The following is a 6,000-nucleotide window of genomic DNA, read 5'->3' as shown; positions in this document are numbered from 1 at the left end:
GGGAAAAACCACTGTAGGATTTCGGACCAACTAAGAAATATACTCTTCTAGAGTATGCTCGGTTAAAAGCAAATCCTGTTAAAGATTACAAACACATTGCTAGATGTGACCCGGTTAAGAGATTTCCCTCAGATCTGTTAGGATCTTCACCTTGTTAGAAGTGACCTTGTTAAAGGATTTCAAACACTCAATCAGAATGTCACCTTGCTAGAGGGTTTTACAAATAAGATTGTTAAGTCCACTCAGTTAAGAGATTTTCTGTCACTTTACAAAATAACAGTAATAAAAATCTATCTGCAACTTCACATCTAAAATGCTAAAGCAGACTCTTATTTGCTCAATACAATAGGACTAATCTTGTCCATCTGCTGGGCTCTATACTTTGTTATTCAATCAGGTCTTCAAGCTTCTGTGCTCGGTAATCACTATGTAGCATCCCTGTGCATACACTTGCCCGCATACATTGTTTATCAACAGTTCCTTATTTATAAACAATTTGCCAACCGCTTAATCTCCTTGATCACATTTCCCATGATCAATCATAGCCATCAGATCTTCAAACTTGACCAGGTTCAATGTATCCTTCGATCTGAAAATGTTTTACCCCGCCTTGGAACTTGTGCTAGGGTATTGCAGTTCAATCTAAGCTGTAGATCTTCCTGCTGATTTTCCTTTGCCATAGATTCTTTAACAAACTTCATGCACGACATACCAATCACTTATTCATAGCCAGCTCATCAGCTTCCTTCATTAAATAATGCTTTTATTCATTCAATGCATTATGTTACTACTCGGTAAATACTAAACTTCACTCAGTAGACATACCGCCTTCATTAACCGATAGCAATAACCTTAGGGTTTACCAACTAGGTTCTTTAGGGTTTAGCGACTAGGTTCTTTGCTTGGTAATATAATATAGTATTAACCTTACAATCAACAACATATGTAGGATATCAAAACAATCTAAACATCATGATCTCATCATTGTCTAACTCGGTAATAGTTGCCCATTGAATAACTTATTTCTCCCCTTATTCATCACATTCTTTCTGTGTCTTTTACCAACATCTTTATACTCATCAAATCATACTTCTTAAGATATGGCAACATCATACTGAATTAGAAAATCAATTTCTTGGCATCAATGAAAAAATAATAATATTAAGACAGTAAACATCCTTAATCAGTTATATCCATAGTCATCAACAACCTTCTCAATATCCTTATTGAAATGCCAACAATCTCTCCTTGTCTGTTATAATGCCAACACTGCACACTATCTAGAGCATATATACATAATTTGTGCCCAACCTAATCATACTATATATATTCAGACAACTTTTGGACTAGAGGGTCGACATCAATGACAAGCTAAAGGGGAAATTTGCAACAATCTCCCCCTTTGTCATTGATGGCAACACTTGCATCAACAATATATCCTTTCAAAAGATATAAAATCCAAAAACCTCCCCCTTTGTCTTAGGAAAATATATATACAACAAAAAGGAAAAATTGTACCACAAATGCTCACACATTTTGTAAGGAAGGGGATATTATGGTATTGTGAATAGATCTCAATTCTTTCCAAGCAGAGCTCCAGTCAACTTGTACAAATACTAGAATCTTGATCTAGCTTTCCATATCCATAATAAGTTGTTCTACAACATTGCAATCTACCGAAACAAAAATAGATGCACACGAAGTTTGAGAATCCTTGAGCACTTTCACCATGTTGGACAGATGAATATCCACAATGTCTCTCAACCTATAGAACTCCTTCAAATGCTTTATCTACCCCGTAATCTCGTTCAACTATTTATATTGTTTCTCAATTTCCAGTCTCCCTTGACCATCCTCATCATTATTTAGATCAATGGCCTTAGATGCACCTAGAATTTTGGCCTCAATAGCATCAATTTCCTTTTGAATTTTGATCATGGACTCAAGCCATGAATGATAAAACTTGTACACTTGAATCACACTATCTACATTGTTCAAATGTTGCAATGCAGTCCTTCAAACGTGTGTGAGTCTCCACACAATTTCTTGTTAGCCATTTTACTCAATTATCTATCATCTTCTTCTCCAAAGCATTTGTAATCTCTGTCTCAAGGCTTGAAGCATGTCCCCTCAATATTTTAAACAAAGCTCTTTGTTGGTCTTCGTCACTAAAGGAGTCATTAATTTGCACATCCAGCAGTTTCTCATCGAGAAAATTCAACATGTTTTCAACTAAATCTCTAGACACATAGCTCTTCTTTCCCACTTAGAATCAGTCAGTTCTAAAACAATATCATTCTTCACATACTTCTTCACCAAAATGGTTCCCTTTTCACATAAGTTGGTCAAAGCCCTAATATCATTTTTTTTCATGATTTTATAGGGTTTGTACAGTTACATTGTATCTCCATGAATTTGACTCAAAATAATTGTTATCCATTCGGTATCATAAGAAAAATCAAGAAGAACCCTCCAAATATTCAACCCTAACTCAACAATAAAATATAATTTTCACTAAAAATAAACCCCACGATAAAAATATCACATGCACAATAATAAATGATAAACAATAAATCAGTTAATAAATGATAAATAATAAGTAAATAATAATAATAAATAAATCATTAATAAATAATAAAAAATCATATTTATTTAGTAAATAGTAAATCATTTAAATACTAAATTATTTATTATATAATATCCAATAACAAAATATATTAATTAAATAAAAATTATAATTAAAGCCACAATAATTATTAATTTGATTTACAACACTCTTATAATTAATATTAATAATTAAAATAATATAAAATTCAACACACTCAAATAAACCATAAAATAATGCCAACGTCAAAACAAGGCTTACCACTGAAAATTAGGTAATCAAATATTGTCCACATGATAAATCTGACAAGATAAAATAAAAAACTAGGTAATTGTCTCTAGGTTACGAAAATGGCTAGGGCTAGATACATTTTGGGCCTTTGTACTATCTCGTATACAACCATTGGGAATCTAAGACACGCTCGGACCTGTGGAACCAAGTGGAGTCAATATTTGGTACCTGCAATCATGCACCAAAACATGTTGTATACAAACACACACACACACATAATCCCATCTATTGAAAGGAAATCGTAATGTCATATGAAGCTCATGAATGAGTAATATGAAATCATTCCTTTCACCCTACTCCAAGCAAACAATACAATAAATATCTATTCTAAAAATAGCATTTACAATCAACATTCGCATGTTGCTAAAAATAGAAAGTTTGCTCAATAGCAAAATTGGGCCAATTGGAGACATAGAGAAATTTTCTAAAAATAGTTTTACTAAAAATAGACATTACTTAAAATAGACATTTCTAAAAGTAGTAAGTATAATGTCACTAACATCAATATATTTATCTCAAATGAAATATGACAATTTTTATATCCCGAAACATATGAGCATAAATTAGTCCAATAACATTAATCACGTGAATGTATACATACACACAAAGGAAGGAAATAAATCACATATAAAGAGTCAAAATGTAGTCTAATAAGTCAAAGTAACAAGTATCTAAAGAATAGCATGGAGGGGCACTGCACTATGCACTTATGTTAAATGGTAGCAATTGGTCATGCTTTGGTTACACCTACCTTTCAAAATTATATTCCATTGTTATCTTCTAAAGTCGACAACTGTTCCTATGGTTTTCCCTAAAAGGAAGTCCATGAGAAGGTTGTCGCTAAAAATATTCTCCTAAGAAGCAAGAACCTCCTAAAGTAGAAAGTCCCAAGTCTGCTCCCACTCCATTTCCTTCTTCTTCAAATCCTTCTTCTCAATCAAATGCATTTCTTGGTGATGATTGGGTTTTCTTAGACTTTACAAAATCCTTCACTGGATAGTATAAAGTTGACCCTATCCACCTTAAAATTTCAAAAACATTTTTCACACCTGCTATCGAAGATGATTATTCTTCTGTATTGTAGGAGCATGTGAAAAATATTGACTATATCATTAATGGTGATCCTCCCCCTCTTGAGGAGTTGCAATCACATTATGGTCTAGGATTCAATATTATTTCTAAGCATGGATATAAAGGAAATGATCTTGGGTGAATGCCCAAGACAAGGAGTTAAGGTCCCTTTGGAACTGAAATTGTAACTAGGAATTTAGGAAAAGGCATCAAATCATGTAATTAGGCAACCACAAACCTAACAAGCTATGATAAGAACTCCTAATTCATTCAATAAAGGAATGAAAGGAAAGATTCAAAACAAAAATGCAAACCATATGTAGAAATCTCCTTCATTGACCTCCATTGGCATTCTTTTTCCTTCAAAGTTGATGTGTGGATCTCACCTACAAATCACAAATGCAAGTGAAAAGCAAGTTGATTACGAGATAAAAATCACAACATAAGGATACTTGAATTGTGGTTTTGTTGAAAATGAGCAATGAGAGCTCAATTTATAGAAAAATTAAGATTGATTGGATGACCAAGATTGATTTGAGACTGAAAATAATCAATGGATGAAATTGAGTGCACAACAAAGCTACCATTTGGGGAAGGATGAAGATAGAAGAAAGCAAATGAAAATATATTATGAGAATAAATAATAAAATATTTAATTATCTTCTCATAAATACCAGATTAGCAAGTTGAAAATATCAAAGGGTTGATTGAGACCAAATGAAGAAATTCTTGATTAATCAGATAGAATAGAGAGCATGATAATTATTTATTTGATGAATAGATAGAATGATTCATGGGATAAAAGAAATGTTAGCCAGAAGAAATGCAAGTGAGAAGTGAAGAATGATTAGTGTGATGAAATATTACTTTCACAAATGCAAATAGTAGGTGAGAACCTTTATTTGATATGGCAAAACAGATGTGACACACCATGGCAATGAAGGCCAGGGCGATAATGCAATCCCTTTGCGTAAAACAGACAAATTGCAGACAAGGAATGGTTCAACCATCCTAATACATACTTGCCCCAAAATGTTATGAAATACCCCACAAACAAAAAGACAAAAACAAAAATGTCCATGAGCCATCCTAGCCACTCTAAATCACTCAGTAATATCATCGAGCAACATAGGAACATGATCGAAGATAAATCAGTGAAAAAATAAGATTCACAAATTCAAACAAATCAAACAACCATTCTAATATTGTTGTCAAGAGTGATAATGTTTATTTGATGATAGGACGATCATGATGTCTGGTTTTAGGGAATGCAGTACCCCGTCTAAGACAAGACACAGTCTGGTTTCGAGTATACCACACCTTGTATAAGACCCATGATAATGTTTGACAAAGGACTAATAATGTTGATGTTGATTGATTGATAAGACAAGTTGACCAGTTTGAATGCTTGGTTGGTTGAACAGTTCATCTGTTAATGTGTGATTTGTTTAAGCGCAATATTTAATATGTTTCTATCTGACGTTCGCTCAAATGTCTGTCTATGTACAAAGGGGATAGTTTATTGGCAAAATGAAATGAAAGTGTTTGTTTTTGCATTTTTATGTTTTCCAATATTTAGGGTTTTTTAAGTTTTGATTTTGTGTTTTGTTCAGGACATTTTACAATGTTGTGTTATTTTAGGACATTTTTCAATTTTTTTTGTGATTTTTTCAAGACATTGTTGGATTTTTTTGGATTATTTTAGGGCATTTTTTGATGTTTTTGGGTTAATTTTAGGACATTTTTTTAATGTTTTTGGATTATTTCAGGACATTTTTTGAATGTTTTTGAGTGATTTTTTCAAAACCTTTTATGATTTTTAGTTATTTTTTTAGGACTTTATAGCTATGTACATGTCGTAGCGTCCGCGTTGTTCACTATGATAACTCTGTCAAATGAGCGTAACAAATATTTGCCCTCGATGTCTAGCAAGGCAAGAAATATGACAAATAGACAAATAAGCTTGCTAAAAATGATGGTGGATAAAGGGAAGACAAAGGCTATTTATTATGGAGACAATGTGGATGCAATTT

This window comes from Cryptomeria japonica, chromosome 9 (assembly GCF_030272615.1).
Source record: "Cryptomeria japonica chromosome 9, Sugi_1.0, whole genome shotgun sequence".
NCBI classification, from domain to species: domain Eukaryota; kingdom Viridiplantae; phylum Streptophyta; class Pinopsida; order Cupressales; family Cupressaceae; genus Cryptomeria; species Cryptomeria japonica.
Note: the sequence above shows the minus strand (reverse complement) of the source record.